The sequence below is a fragment of the Podarcis erhardii genome (assembly GCF_964252035.2).
Source record: "Podarcis erhardii genome assembly, chromosome: 2".
In the NCBI taxonomy this organism is placed as follows: Eukaryota; Metazoa; Chordata; class Lepidosauria; order Squamata; family Lacertidae; genus Podarcis; species Podarcis erhardii.
In genome coordinates this window covers 31,362,537-31,378,807 of record NC_138498.1, presented here as the reverse complement: position 1 = coordinate 31,378,807, position 16,271 = coordinate 31,362,537, and the positions used below count along the sequence as shown (strand labels likewise).

The 16,271-nt window shown below is 47.4% G+C and overlaps 2 protein-coding genes and 1 long non-coding RNA gene across 4 annotated transcripts in view; 1 reads left to right on the top strand and 2 right to left on the bottom strand.

The window, feature by feature from the left end:
* The window catches only part of CANT1 (calcium activated nucleotidase 1), a 158,704-nt gene extending 148,474 nt beyond the window's left edge, over positions 1-10,230 (bottom strand). The window contains exon 1 of the mRNA XM_081849820.1: positions 10,220-10,230. The gene's annotated coding sequence lies outside the window, so the exon portion shown is untranslated. The remainder of the gene's footprint in view (positions 1-10,219) is intronic.
* LOC309335166 overlaps positions 1-16,271 on the top strand; it is a 722,355-nt gene that overhangs the window by 106,760 nt on the left and 599,324 nt on the right. The gene's annotated exons all lie outside the window — the stretch shown is intronic.
* RBFOX3 (RNA binding fox-1 homolog 3) overlaps positions 1-16,271 on the bottom strand; it is a 351,363-nt gene that overhangs the window by 86,321 nt on the left and 248,771 nt on the right. The window contains exon 3 of one of the 2 annotated variants that reach the window (XM_081849833.1): positions 7,874-7,923. The exons of the other annotated variant lie outside the window; for it this stretch is intronic. The gene's annotated coding sequence lies outside the window, so the exon portion shown is untranslated. The remainder of the gene's footprint in view (positions 1-7,873; positions 7,924-16,271) is intronic. 2 annotated transcript variants of the gene reach the window in all.

Sequence of the window (16,271 nt, the reverse complement as noted above, 5' to 3'; positions counted from 1 at the left end):
GAAGACTGCTTTGAACCTAGCCTGGATATCGGAGGGCAAAGTTTCCTACAGCAAAGGGTTAATGTATGATGACCTTTCCTAGTTTGGGTCTACAAGTACCATTTGAAGTAAAACAGAAATTCAGATTCATTTCGCTGAAGTCGCTTAAACAAATGTCATACAGCTAGTATGTAAGAAGAGCCCCGCAGGATCAGACCACAGATCCAACTAGTTCAGCATTGTGCTCTCACTGTGGCCAACCAGATGTCTGTGGGAAGCTCGAAGGACCAGAACACAACAGCCCCATCCCATTGTTCTCCAGGAGAATTGTATTCAGATTTATGTGGCCTCTAATACTGAAGGTAAACATACAGCCGTCATGCTTAGTAGCTATTGGTAGCCTTATCCTTCATGAATTCATCTAACGCTCTTTCAAAGTCATCTAAGTAGGTGGCTATCACTGACTCCTGTGAGATTGAATCTCATAGCATAACTATGAGTTCTGTGATTTTCCGATTTTCAGCTTCACTGCATGTCCCTGAGTTCTAGTATTTTGAGAGCAAGAGAAGCTTCTCTGTTTCCACTTTCTCTGCACCATGTAAAATCTTCTATTATGTCCCGCTTTGCTTGCCTTTCTTTCTAAATTAAAATATCTTAATGTTGTAAACTTTCCTCTTGAGGGGAGTTGCTCTAGCAATCATTTTGGTTGCCCTCTTCTGCACCTTTTCCAGTCCTACATTAAGTCTTATTTGAGGTGTGACGACCAAACAGCATTTCAAGTGCAGTTGCACTACATATTTGGATAAATGCTTTATCATATTGGCAGTTTTGTTTTCAATTCATTTTCTAGGGACCCCCAGAATGGAATCTACCTTTTCGGTATCAGCCACACATACTGGTTGATATTTTTATCGAGCAACCTCAAAATCCATTTCTTGTTGGTCTCTGCCAGTTACCGCCTGCCATAGCAAAAAACGCCCCTCCTTTAAATACTAATCATCTGCATATGCTAATTCATCTAAATCTATATGCAAATTTAGATTTTTTTCCATTGATTAGCATTACGACGAAAAAATACTGGGAGGCAAGTGAAACAAAGTCTTACAAATAGTTCTTGATTCTTGTTCAAGATCTAACCCTACTGCCTTGACTGCAGGTTCTTCCAGATGGTTACTGTTTTGCCCTGCAATTACAGCGGTTTGGGGAGTCTTGAGCAAAGCCCACTTCCTCAAAAGATCGGACTTTTAGCAATAAGGAAAGTGATGGGGAAATGCACAAGAAAGTGTGGGGTGACACTTTTGATAGTTGTCCCTCAAACAAATCAGGATCAACGATCAATGAACAGCTCATCTGGAAGCACCCTGCTACTGAGCTGAGAAACATAAAATCAAACACTCTAGTTTGCCTGGGCAATAAGTTGGGGGAAGAGGAAAGTACAGCAGCTTCCTTCCACACAGTACTCTCATAAGAATTTGGAACTGCCAAGCATAGATAGAGAAACACCTCCAACAAAGCTCTTGGAATAAGGCGTTGGCTTTCTCAGGAAATGTTAAGACAAGTTAACACATGCCACTGGGGAACTAAGGTCCATTCATCTTCAATCTACACTCCATTCCCAGCCAGGCCCTCATTCACCCCGATAACATGCAGTCAAGGCTGAAGTGTATTCTTGGGTTTCATAATTGTTTCCTTTTTCACCTGGCTGAGCGTTCAGTAGTATCCTGTAGATTTAAAAGGAGGATGCTGACGGCTTAAAGGACTAGTGCTCAGAGAGGCCCTTTCCACATATAATCCAGCTGCTCGGTACCTTTTTTTCAGTAGCAGACTGCCCCCCTTGCACTGCACGTATTCCAGTTTTGCATGAGGGCAATGGTGCAGAAGAGAAAGCCGGAGAAGACATGGAGTTCTGCTTGGAACAGAACACACAATGAATTAGGGGGCCTCAGATTTCATTCCGTGCGGACTAATCTGTCGGGAATTCAGGCACACTGATAACGAAAGGTACAGGGAAATAAGTGGCAGGGCTGCTGAAAGATCCTGTAAGTTGTCCTAACCTCCACTCACAAGACACACTCCCAGGACAGCAGGCGATGGTTCACCTGTAATTCCAGCATATTCCACTTTTCCAAGTAATATGTACAAATAGAGTTGGCTCTTGCCCGGCCGACAGAGATCTACTGCTTCAGCTGCCATCGGCTGTGATTCCAGAGAAGAACAGGGTGGAGAGACAAGGTGCCAGAGAAGCCTGCAGAGCCCACACACCTTCAGTTAGGCCCTGGCCCCTTAGTGGCCTTTTAAGCACAAAACCCAGAGAATTCACCTTGCTAACAACAACACTTCGAAGAATATCCTCTGGACAGATTAACCAAGAGTCCATCCAGAGCGCATAGCAAAATCCTAGAATTGGGGAGGGGGGTGGAACAGGAAAATAAATGCAAAGGCCCGCTCCCACCAGCCAATGAGGAAGTAGCAAAACCCCTTGCTTGCCAACACCCACCTCCAAACAGCCAACAAAACTCTGGAAACTAGCAACAACATGTAAACGAGGTAACCGGGACTCGCCCAAAGCAGGGACCTACCCAGAAATACATCATCATGCTGGCAGCCGGGATGTCCACAGAGCCACAGAGAGGTGGTCCGGCCCAGGCCGCTGGGTGTCTCCCCGGACCCCTGGCTCTCTCCGTCCTGGGATGCTGACCGGGGTTCCCTCCTTTCACAGGCGCGGTCCCGTTGACACCAGATGCAGGCCACCGCGTGCCTCCTCGGAGACTGCCATGGGCAAATGACGTGCCAACTTGGTGAAGGAATTGCAGGTGGGGGTTGGGGGTTTGGTGGCTTCCAGGAGGGCGGGCAGCTGAGACAAGGGAGCAAGACCCTGACAGCAGGAGGTTGGGTTTTCTGTGGGGTTAACCACGAAAACACCAGCCCCTTGGAGGGAAAAGGGAGGGAAGCAAGCCAGACCTGTTCTTCCCACAGAGCTCCTGGAGCAGGGCGGGCGGGCTGGCTGGCTGGCTGGCTGGCTGGCAGCACAGGGTTTGCTGGCCGGATGTGTGGCTCCAGTGAGAGAAGAGGCGCCTCAGCTCACGGACAAGCGGGCTCACTTGACAGGTTGCCGTGGATGGGATGGGTGGGGGTGGAGGCTCTGTGCCGTGGGGATGCGTGTTATGTATGTGCGTGTTTGTGTGTGTGTGTGTGTGTGTGTGTGTGAGAGAGAGAGAGAGAGAGAGAGAGAGGCGCAGCTGGGAGCGGAGGCTCCCGCCGCTCTGACACTCTGCAGTGTATGTCCTGCCTCAGCATTTTCCAAGCTACCCTGTCAATAAGGAAACTGGCCGCTCATGTAATTAACCTGTGAGGTGCCAGCTTCCTCCCTGCTGGTGCCGAGCCTCCAGGCATTCTTGCTGCTCTCTGGCCCTTGGTTTGTTACCATAAGCAGGTCTTGCCGTGATTAAGGAGGACAAGGGCAGCTGGTGACACAGACAGCCCCTGCTTTAAAGGGCAGCGAGCCTCCAGGCTGACAAGAGATTCAGTTCTCCCAACTCCAAGGTTACAGAAAATAAAGGCCTCGAGGCCTAACTAAAATCAGACACTCGTTGTGTCAACTGTGCGGGGAAGTCTGTGTCCCAAAAAGCTTGCTAGCTAAGCTGATTTCCGAAAGGACCTGATCTTGTATCTTCTTGCTAATTTTGTTGGTGCCATGCTCACAGCTGCAGGGAGGTTTTGCGAGGCTTCCCACCCAAACAGGGTGTTCGTTTTATCGCTGATGGGGAGAGCACATCTCTCTACTAGGATGGGGTTTCTGATTATGGCTATGAGGCGGGAAATGGGGTTACCTGGGCATCAAAGGCTGCAGAGTACTAGCTAACTCTCCTGTGCTTTGCCCATATTGTTCAATCCACGCTAAGCTCTTAGACTATGCAAGGGCTTCAGACTCATGGGGCAGTTGCATGCCAGAAGGACCCAAGAAAGGTTAGTGGGAGCTGTACACCAGCACCCCGATGGCCTCTTGTGTGCCGCGGTGCCCTCTACTGTTAGCAACCTCATGCCCAAGACACTCCTCCAAACCAGAAAATGGAGGCTGCACCCTTGGCCTGCCTTAGTAACCTTCATTCCTTGGCAAAGCGCCCACTGTCTGCCGGAGCCCAGTGTCCATTCTTTGGCAGCCCTTATTCTGGGGAGAACTCCCAGTGACTTTTAAAGGAGAACTCTCATGTGATGGCCCATTTAACTTCTTTTCTTCTCTTTTTCTCAAGACACAGGGTGTCTCTGGACCGAAGAGCAATGAAGAGACAGGGAAGCCCAGTTTCCAGCTTCTCCTGATGGCCCAAGAGCAGGACTAGATGCTACAAAACGCACCACCTCCCTTTCCGCCCTTCATTGTGACACCGCACCATGAGTTTACCCGCCTTCTCATTGCTGGCTGCTAGTGACCACAACATGCATTGCATAAGGACACTGTAACATGCATTATGCTATATGACAGGCATAGGCAAGCTCAGCCCTCCAGATGTTTTGGGACTACAATTCCCATCATCCCTGACCACTGGTCCTGTTAGGTAGGGATCATGGGAGTTGTAGGCCAAAAACATCTGGAGGGCTGAGTTTGCCTATGCCTGCTATATGAGATGCTAACAGGAAGAAAGGAGACACAGAAATGGAGCAGCATCAACTTCATCTGTGCAACATTTAGCTCCATCTGCCCTGATGGTGAGCAAGCTGAACACTGGGGCCTTGGGTGATTCCATTGCCCCTAGAACGCCAAGCTAATGTATTTGGACATCAGGCCACATTATTCCTCTGTCCACAAAGGAGGGGAAAATTAAACAGGGCAGTATACACGCCCCAGAAATGGTACAAAATGCCTTAAGTGAATGAAGCCCCACCTGATTTTCTCAATAGCATACACAATGTCCCGCTCAACTGTGCTGAATTTCTGCTGCTCCTGCCAAGCCCAGGAGGAGTGAAGGCCCCCCCCCCCGCCTCTTATATGCACATGTGAAGAGGACTTGAACTGTGCACTTCAGAGAGGAGGGTGAGACTCTAAAAAAGGGCAGGGGCTTCTATCCCTTTAAGATTTCACATATCCCATTGGCACAGCTCTGCCCCCCCCCCCAACATAGCATGATGGCAATGGGGGACTTGCACCTGTTAAACCCCACTTCCCCCTTCAAATCTCTCCAAGGGGGAGAGGGCCTGGTCCTTTCGGGAATACAATCATCAAGCCAAGTGCTCTGCTGCGTAGCCTTTGATTTGCTTCTCCGTTAATTCATACAATGATTTGATTGGTCTATGGCACAGCTGCTGTTTTACATTATTGGATTATACCCCAGTGTGCAATTCTCCAGAGTTCAGCACAGTGAATAGCTATTCTTGCCCTTCCTAAATTACGGATCAGGGGCTGACATTAACCCCTCCATCAGCTACAATGTCAGAAGGATGCTGGTGTTCTGCATGGAAGGCAGGGCAGTTACTGACAGCTGGGTGCTTACAAGCCAAGACCTTGACTGCTCAGTGATGACTGTCCCAGTGACACCAAAGCCTGAGACTCTGTGGCAGGTGTGTGCCTCTTGCCCCTGTTCCCCATCCTTGGGCACAGGCTTCTCAGGCTGTGTACTTTTTGGGGCATGAATAACTCCAGCAAGAACGTGGCACGGTGATAAATGACTTTGTCCAACATGAACACACACAATCCATCTGCAATTAACACACTAGGAAATCACACACACCTGTTTGGCACCAGGCTGGACTGTCATCTTGGTTAACGACCCTGAATGGTGCCAATCAAAAGATCAGGCGAGAAGCTCACACTAAACTAGCAAATGAATCGAGTTTTGCTACAGACCTCAAGCAAACTCCTCAGCTTCTCCAGGGTACATTGCCCCAGAGTTAACCTCCCACAGGGCTCTGCTGTTCATGTTGGGGTGGTTATGTGACTGTAAGAAGGAGCTCTGGTACAGTTGTGGAGATGCTGAGGGCCAGGGCTTTTTTGCAACTGGAACCCACTAGAACTCAGTTCTGGCACCTCTAGGAGAACAAGGCTAGGGTGTGCTGCAGGCTCCGTGGTAAGTGCGCGCCTTGTAAACATTTGCCAATGCCTTAGAGCTTGGGTGAGGAAATTCAGAGTGCAAGAATACTGCGTCTGACGTTTTACATGACTGGGAGAAGGAGAAGGACTTACACAGCTGCCTTGTGTAACTGTGCGGCATCAGAGTATGGATTGGGAACTGGGGAGTAGTGGTGCCATTCAGATTTTGAACCACTGTACTCGTCATTCCGGAACATTGGCTGGGGCTGATGGGAGCTGAGAGTGCCAAGAGGGCACCAAGCTGGCAATGCTTGCTCTAGTAGAAATCTTGCCTCTGCCATGAATACATTAGGTGACCTTGGACAGGCTGTTATTCTCAACCTCTCCCAAGAGCTTATATAGTAGTAGTAATAAGAACAATCCTAGCCTACCCTATTGGGTGGTTGTAGAATTAGTGAAATAATTATACAGAAGTAATATAATAATCATCACCATCATCCTAATTCTCAACTATCCACTTTAAAACAAAGCAAAAGTAAAGCCACACAGCTCATCTCTACCACTCTGGTTGATCTTGGGGATGCCTATCACTGTAATGAAGTGGTGGGCAGCCTATGATCCTGAGCCGTTATCTGTTTGTTTGTGAGATTTATACATTGCTTTTTGAAGAAATCCACCACAAAGCGGCTACAACATTTAAGAATACAAATCCATTTCACAAAACATTTCAAAACATGTACTGTGGAATTCAAATTGGAGCTTAGGAGATGGTTCTGTCAGCACAAGAATTTCTGCTTGTCAGATGGAACCATCTCCCCTCTCCTTCCTCGGGGGTGTGTGTGTGTGTGTGTGTCTCCTGACCCCCACCAAGTTGTTTTGGGGAATGTGGGAGGCATGTGGGAGTGAGGAGAAGAGAGGGGAAAGCCCCATGGTGCTAGCACAACTCATTCGTCATTTATCTTAAAGTACCAGCCAAAATATTGAGTGAGTTTAATCCCTCCTCATTTTCCAAAGACTGATCTGGCATTGTAGCTATGTACATTTGTAAGCTATGAGCCAGGAAGCCCATGAGTCAAACCTCACCTCAGTCATGAACTCACTTAGGTGACTTCAGATAGCCATTCCTCAGTCCTCATTTGTGATTCAAGTATGCCTAATAACACAGGTCTACCTTACATCAATTATTATTAATAGGTGTTTCCAGACTGTCACTAATTTGGGTGGGACTCAACCACACACCAGCATATTCAGTTTGCACATTTATAGTTAAGTAGGAACTCTCGTGCAACGAACTCACATCCCAAAAAAATCTGACTTTTTGTGGTAAGGAAAGTGATGGGAAAGTGTACTGGAAAATGTGGGATGACACTTGCTTTTAACCTCGCTGCAAACCAACTCAAGTAAATGCTCAAAAAACAGCCGACATTTTCTAATCTCCCTACAAATAAGCAAAGCAGGATGAATGCTCAATGAACAAGTCATCTGGAAGCAATGATGACGACGAAGACAACGATGATCAATTATCATCATTAATTTACTACCACCACAACATTACCAAGTGTTAGCTTCACTTCCAGGCTCTGGGATACTAGCACTGTAGATAAGATTTAGCAGATTCAGCAGATGGCAGCTGACCAAACGCTCTTCTCTTTTGAGATTAAATATGAACCTACGTGGACCTTTCTCCTGTGTGCATCTGCTAGAGAACAATGATCTTGTCATCTTATGCCTTTCCTAAGTGAATTATGCCTGAGCAAACCAAAGTGGTCCCTAGACTCACACTTGGGTGAAGAGGGGGCCTCCCCTCAACAGCCTCTCCTTCTCCCCCCACCCCCAGGCTTCTGTGTCAAGGAAAGGAAGTTCTTGTGTTACCTTTGGAATCAGCCAAGCTTCCCCCGTGGTGCTCAGTCACTTTGGGCTCTCTAAGAAAGGGAAGAGAAGGAAGAATTGAAATCAATTATTGTTATGGCTAACACACCCACGGTCGATGCCATTTGCTTGCTGACTGGCAACATTCTTTCCGAACATGCGTTATTATCTTCCTAGGAGATTCCGGAAACCTGCCCAGGCTTCAGAAACAGAGCGGCAATATGATCCATGCTCCTGTTTGTACAAGTCAACCAAGGAGCCAGCTGCTGGTCAGAGGGCACTGAATGAAGCCTGCCGTGTTCTGGTTTAAACCTCTTTATTACAAATGCATGATCCTACATTTTTTTCCTGAATGAGCTCAGAGGAGCCATTTAATTTCACAACCACACTGCTGCAAAGCTAAGCTGTGGTAGGTCGTTTACTTACCCAGAAGATGCAATGCTTTGTTTTGTTCTTTTATGTTAAAGCAGTCTCCAGCTGTTTTTGGACTACAACTCCCATCATCCCTAGCTAGCAGAACCAGTGGTCAGGGATGATGGGAACTGTAGTACAAACCCCCCCCCCAAAAAAACAAAAAAAACCACAGCTGGAATCCCAAGTTTGGGAAACACTGTGTTAAAGGCTCAAGTTTCCCATGTGCTAATATCCTCACGACCATAAGCAGTCCCAAGCCATCTTGAGGCCATGACTGTGCATTGCTGCTTCCAATGACCCCAATTCCCTCTCTTCAACAACTCAGGCATGCCATACGTAAATGATGATTCTTGTCAAAAGGCTATTTTCTAGTTGAAATCAGTCATTACAGTTATTTGGGTGGGATGCAAGGCCGGGGGCAATAAGGGAACTTCAGATCTACAGGAAGGCATAGAAGTTAAGCATCTTGACTGAGGAATGCTAACAAAGTGCTCTGTGCATCTCAGGCAGGGCCGGCCCAAGACATTTCGGTACCTGAGGTGAACCACAAAATGGCGTTCCCCTGCCTTCTAGGGAAGAAAGGGTGAGTGAAGATCTACATTAGGAACAAGGGGGGAATGAAGAGCTACATCGGGATCTGCTGCCCCTGTGTTTCCTGCTGTCTGAGGCAATTGCCTCAATATGCCTCATGGGTGGGCCAGTCCTGCCCTCTAGTTTTCTGCTTCTTGCAATCCGTGCAACTCTGTGAACACCTCTGTACCAAAGGGAGATACAAGTACAAATTAAGCGAATGGATTAGTTTTTGGAAGAGATGTGCTCCCAGCTGAAGCACAAACATATGAACAGGCTTTACTGGAGCAACAAATCCTTTGCATCTGCTACTGAGCTCTGGAGTTTTGCTTCCTCAGAACCACAGTTGCTTTGGGAGAAGGTCCTCTTTGTAAATTGTTGCTGAGGATAAGTTCTGACTCTTGCCCGCTCCTTGCACTCATAGCCAACGCCACCTTTTAAGGATTCCTGGGTGCTCTGACTGTGTGACATACGGTATGGAGATCAATTATGGAAATTCCTGCCTCTGTGAACCCAATTCAGGGAGAATCACAGCTCATTAGGCCGGGGCTCGCTTCCATTAATGCCGTGATAATATCCGCCCCCATCACTGTGGCTTCCCTGGAAATCGCCCAGAAAGCTCTCCTCTGCAACTCAGCCTGGCAGTAACATGGCCACTACAAAGAAACTCTGTGCTGCCCTCATTCTGCAAAAAACCCCAAAAAACCCACTTGCTAAATGAAGACCCTGGGCCCCCTGTGGCTGAGATGCAGGTCTCAGATCTATCCCATGGGTGTGTGTGCTGAGATCAGTCATCTCCCTGCACTCCCATAAGCGAATCCTGGCAGTGGAGTGTTTAGGGACCCAGACATATTGACAAGACCCTAGGGAAATAAATAATAGAAGGGGGTGAGATGGCAGTGCCAATAACAATTTATTATCAAATCCTCACGTCTACCAAGGCAGGTACCTTTGCACACTCAGTGGCCAGCCATCCTTCAAAAATCTTAGCAGCCAGGTTAGCTCGTGTGAGGGGTAGAGTGCGACTAAGTACTACATCATCATGTGAGCAGGCAGAATTTTGTGCAGCACAGAGTTCCAGTTCACTCTTGCACAATCAAGTAAGGCAGGGATTAAGAGAGTAGAAAACAACAACCCAAAATCAACAACAACTACAGTATCTGCAACATCCATGACAGCGGAATCAACAAAGAAAAAGGAAATTTGCTGGACAATTGCAGGCAGCTAATGCAATACAGTTCAGTGTCACACACATTGCTGCTTATAATCAGAGCAAGAAATTAAATATCTTACTCCTGCCACAGGACAGCAGTCAGTGATGAACGGTGTCAGCTACTGACGGGGTCTCCACCCAAGGTCCTGAGCACTCCCTCCCTTGTGATTCCTAGCTAATTCTTTCCTTTGAAATTAGCCAGTGCTTTTACTCGGGTTGGGAGAAAGGGCAGTTTGGAGATGGAAAAGGCCACCCAGATAAAGAGGATCATGGTGAGAAGACTGCTGGTTATTGGTGCTTCTTGAGCATGCAAAGTTGTAGATAGGATACACACAACAAACTTCATGCAAGATAGGAGGTGAGAGAAGCACCTGAAGACCAGTCTTATTTAGCACAAGTTTTTTTTAATATTATTATTATTACTACAAAGTGATTTCTCCTTATCCTTTAGTATACCCTCTCTCTTCCAGATTCTTTGTTATTTCTAATATTTCATTCTTGTTTGCTATATATTGCGGAAAGTTGTTAACTATGCATTTGGGCACTTCTTAAAATTTTGCAAAGTTTGCATGATGGTTCCTGAGATCAAGGAGGTTTTTGTCTATGTTTGGGTGCCGTTTCGAATCCAGATGAACCTTTCTAAACGGTGCCGATTTTAACCACTGATTTCAAAACTGCACTGATTCTTTTTGTTGTTGTTGTTCCTTTGAATTCCCAAGCAACACCAGGTTATCAGTCTGCTTGTCTCTTTTAAATCAAAATATTTCCAAGGAAGACATAGGTACACTTTATAACTTTCCCAAGTGGCAAAACCCATGTAGAGGATTTGACCATGGTCACAGGGGACAATCCATGGCAGGGTTTAGTACCAAATTCAAGCCTCTAGATCAGGGGTAGGCATCCTAAGGCCTGTGGGCCGGATGCGGCCCAATTGCCTTCCCAATCTGACCCGCGGACGGTCCGGGAATCAGCGTGTTTTTACATGAGTAGAATGTGTGCTTTTATTTAAAATGCATCTCTGGGTTATCTGTGGGGCATAGGAATTCGTTCATTCCCCCCCCCCCAATATAGCCTGGCCCACCACATGGTCTGAGGGACGGTGGACCGGCCCCAAGCTGAAAAGGGTTGCTGATCTAGATCTAGAAGTGGGGAACAGGTTAGCCACCCCTGCTCCAGATTTAAAAATTCCTATACACTGGACCATCCTTACCTGCAAAGGCATTTTCCTAGGCTGGATTTGTTCCGCCAGTGCGCCAATGGAGCCCTGACCTCCCTGCCACTCCTCCCCGCCCCATCCTGTCCAGGTATATTGAAGCAACTCAATGGTTCCACACTGGCTGCTACTGTGCCTAGCAGGGGGCAACATTAGAGCTTTATTTATTTCAGTAATTTCTACTTTGCCTGTCCACTCCAGCTGTGCACTCAGACACTTAGAACATTCCACAAAACAACAAATATTTTAAAAACACAGCACATATATATCTCTATATAAATATGTACCATCATCACCGCATGGGCAGCAGCTTTGAGTGAACCAAAGACCCTCCAAGTAAACTATGTCCACTTCCCCATTCCCCTCCCTCTCTATTAGGCTTTTCAAGTACTCCTGTTATGTCCCACATCCTGTCTCCTCCTCCTTTGCGACTCCAAAATTAATGTTGCTGTTTAATTAAATTCATTAGCTCAGATTATCTGGCTATATAACCTGCCCCCTACCTCTTCCCTATTTTCTGTCCCTCTCCATGCACAAGCAACAGTGGAGAGTTTCTTTATGGGCCATTAAAAGCGTAATGTTTAATTTATCGGCGCATTCTCAGGTGGGTGGGTTGGCTGGTCCCAATGTCAACACTTTTAATTAAATGAGAAGAGCTTTTGCACAGGGAAAGGGGGCCATGTTTCCAGCAGCTAATCAGAGAACCGCTGGGGTGAGGGCTCTGCACAGGCAACATAGGCAAACATTGCTCTTCACGCTAGTTGTGCATGACACGTAGGGAGGAGAAAATCCAGTGGATTAAAGCCAGCAGGAGAGGCCCTACTTGCACTACCTTACCCTAGTGATGGGGTGGTGGGGCACATTAAGGGGTCTTCTCCGTGGTGAGGAAGAAGGAATGGCCTCCACTCTGAGGTGCTTCTTGGACCTACATTATTTGCTTTCCATTGGCAGGTCAAAAGGCACCTCTTTCTCCAGGCCTTGAAGGCACAATTGGCGTATTTTTTGTTCTATAAGACTCACCTTTTCCCTCTTAAAAAGTAAGGGGAAATGTGTGTGTGTCTTATGGGGCGAATGCAGGCTGCACAGCTATCACAGAAGCCAGAACAGCAAGAGGGATTGCTGCTTTCACTGCGCAGCGATCCCTCTTGCTGTTCTGGCTTTTGAGATTCAGAATATTTTTTTTTTCTTGTTTTCCTCCTCCAAAAACTAGGTGCGTCTTGTGGTCTGGTGCATCTTATAGAGCGAAAAACACGATAAGTAGTCTGAACTGAAAGGGGTCAACTCCTTCCACGGAATGGTGTTCAATGTTTCGGTATGAATTATGTGAATTTTAGAATGCCCCTCCCACATATATATCCTGCCCAGGGACCATGTGGTCATAAATGTAGTAATAATTAGTACACTAGCCCAGCTTGTCCTGGTAGGGTACTTTGGCCAGCAGCCACCTTGCGATGGAGGGCGAGGAAGCGGGATTGTCATCATACACTGCAATTGTTTTTTTTCTTGCACAGGTATCCCATTCATTTGCTGGCTGTAACCCTTTAGAGCCCTTTCTGGCTTGCAACCAGCAGACCTCAGAGACTGTTTTGTGTTCTGCAGGGCAACCTCTGTGTGGCCTCTGCGTCCAGACCACATGAGGTGTGGAATCTGTGGGGAAGATGTAAGGCCTTTTTTCCAGCCTCTCTACTGAGGTTCGTCGTTTATTTGTTCAGAGAGGATGCAAAACCCTTCCCTTCTGAAAGGCTTGCGGACACTGGCAGGGTGGTGGGGGCACTGCGTTCTTGCATTGCTTCTATTGTTGATTGTATGGTGCGTATTAACTTCTTCTTGCTTATTTTCTGTAGGAAGCTGCCTTGAGTTTTGGAGATTTGAGGTACACATTTCTGAAAGGTCACCAGTTTCACAGAAAGCAGAAGCGGCCTCCTCTCCAAAAAAAGGGGAAAGTAGAGGATATCTTTGTCTTTCATAACATTATAATCTGGAGTCACCCACTGCAGTTTACTGGCAGCAGACTAAAGGCAGATAGAGGAAAGTTCTTCTTCACATCAGTGAACTCATGCAAGGTTCTGCCACCTGGCTCCAATGGCTGCTTGTGGGTTTTCCAGGGGCATCTGGCTAGATGCTGCTAGAATGCTGGGCAAGATGAACCTTTGGTCTGATCCAGCAGCACTGTGTAGGAACGTGCACATACGTTGGACACCAGTTATTTCAGAAAAAACCCCAGTGAATAAGCTTGCAAGGCTAATATGAACATAAAACCACCTGCCAATACTTCGCTTTCAAGGGTACAGATGGGGAGCTAGCATGGCAAAGCAGTCAAACCAGCCAGGCCCAAATAAATGGATTTTCTCCTTCATGTGTTGGCATCACATTCTAGCGCACCCCAGAATGATGGTGGCTTCGTAAAAACACTGTTCCTCACTCCAGACATTACAGGCAGGGTGGCCAGAGTTGTGGGGGCAGTGGAAAGGACACAGGATGGATGGAGATATTTGGAGCATTCCCTTGCTATTAATGCAGCATCTAATATCTGGGCAAGAGAAAGCTGCCTCTTGATGCCACAGCAACGTCCTGAACTAGAAGCACTTGGCTTAGCCCTGGTAGTTCTGTAACCTTTCGTCTAGGCTCCTCTATGCAAATTTCAATTCTCAGGCTTGGATTCCTCACCCGCAAAGTCCTGGAATGGGTGCAGGCAAGAAGGGAAAGCCAAGAAAATGACATGCTAAACCATCTCTCTGGGGTCATGACCCCATGCCTGTGCCAGTACCGTGCCACCCAGCAAATGCCCTTGCAGAATCGACAGGCACGGACCTTTCCTCTGCCCTTGGGTTCTTCTCCCCAAATGGGCAGACTACTGTCGCTGTTGCAGGCACTCCAGGAAAAGGCTGGCAGAGAGAGCCAGGCAGAATTGCTGCAGTTGTCCCTGGCAGAGGCTGCTCTCTGACACACTGGGCAACTGGGACTTGCTCCCAAATAGAACAAAGTGCCCTACTCAGATAATGGGGCTTCCTTCCTTCGGCCGCTTCTCCAATGATTCCCTTTAAAGCTAATCTCGGAGGCTTCCAATCCTCACACCGCTCCCTTCTGACATGGATCCACTTCAATTACAAAGCTAAATAAGAACCAGGAAATATTAGAAATTGAGGGTGGGGAGGAAGGGGGTGGAAAGAAAAAAGGGGGAAAGGGGAAAAACCACACACAAAGCAAGTTTGCTGGGGCTGGCCGTTGGCTCGCCGAGCTGGAGAACAGAGCAGTGATGGCTCTGTGCCGCTCACTAAAAGCATGAGTGTCACTAAATCAATAATTCATTTACTTTAATGAGATAAGTACTTTGAAAACTAATTGCAAACCTGCTCCATTTACTCCAACCCCGGTTATAGGCCTTAATGTAAATCGCACAAGTGCCGCTAGAGGAAAGAGCTGGGGGAATCATGTGTCATCTTTCTCCCCTCTTCTAAGAAAGAGAAATATCCATCATACACAAGAGAGAGCCTCTAAGTAACCGCTTCAATCAATCAAGGTGTCTGTCAGAGCTCCCATCCTTCCTTTGCGCGCACACCCCAAGCTCACCCCAATGCACCATCCGTGCCTCAGAGAAGTATCTGAAGTGCCCAATAAAAAGCGAGGCCCTCAAATATGCCCACTGCATGGTCGGAAGGAGAGGTGCTTAGCTCATGAGAATCAAGGGTGATCAGTGCGCTACACCAGTCCTCTGGGCACAGCAGGACGATGTGTTTGAGAGGATGGTGGCATTGTTGAGTGGCCCCGCTCTTAACTAGCTCACCTAATTAACAAGAGTGTTTGTGCAACAGGCATGGCTCACTGCATCAACAGAAGTACCATTTCCAGATCAAGGGAAGTAATAGTCCCACTCTATTCTGCCTTGGTCAGACCACACCTAGAGTACTGTGTCCAGTTCTGGGCACCACAATTTAAGGAGGATATTGACAAGCTGGAACGTGCAGAGGATCAAGGGTCTGGAAAACAACTCTTATGGGGAGCAGTTGAGAGAGCTGGGTATGTTTAGCCTGGAAAAGAGGAGACAGAGGGGAGATACGATAGCCATCTTCAAACCTCTCCAGGGCTGTCACATGGAGGATGGAGCAAGCTTGTTTTCTCCTGCTCCAGAGAGTAGGACTTGAACCAATGGATTCAAGTGGAAAGAAAGGAGATTCCGATTAAACATCAGGAAAAGGTTTCTGACAGTAAGAGCTGTTCGGCAAAGTAATAGACTCCCTTGGAAGGTGATGGACTTTTCTTCACTGGAGGTTTTTAAGCAGAGGCTGGAAGCCCATCAGCCATGGATGCTTCAGTTGAGATTTCTGTATTGTTCCAACTCTACAATTCTATGATTCTATGATTCAGTGCACAGGCTGCTGGAGAAGGGATGGGGAACCTGCGGCACTCCAGATGTTGTTGGACTACAGCTTCTATCTCTCTTGCTCGCTGGCCAGGCTTGCTGGGGCTGATGGCATCTGGTGGTCACAAGTTCTGCATCCTTGCTGTGGTCACAAGCCTCAGGGCCCACCGCCCAGTTCTTGACAGCTGCAGTTTTCAGCCTTTGCTATCTTCCGGACACATCAGGTGGTCGTGTGCATGATTCATCCACGTGCTAAGCTCACACACCAGCTTTTGGTACACCTCTGTGTTTGCTAAGCCCAGCTGAGTGCGAGGTAGCAGCATGCAACACATCACTGCAGGCTGATGTGCCTGGAAGTCATCATGGAGGTAGATGGAAACTGTAGATGCCACGGGCTACAGCTGCCATGGAGAAGGTCAGGAGAACAGGTCTTCAGAGGAGGAAAAATCCCTTAACATTTGAACTATCAAGAGTGGCAGGATGCCTTATATAGCAAAGCTAAGCAGATGCCGGGAAACAGCCAACACCCTCCGATCCACTAGCTAGCTTGGAGAGATAAAAGTCTGGCAAGTTCTGGCCATGGGCAATTTATTAGTTTCTTGTTAAAGAGCCTAATAAATTTCATACTGCC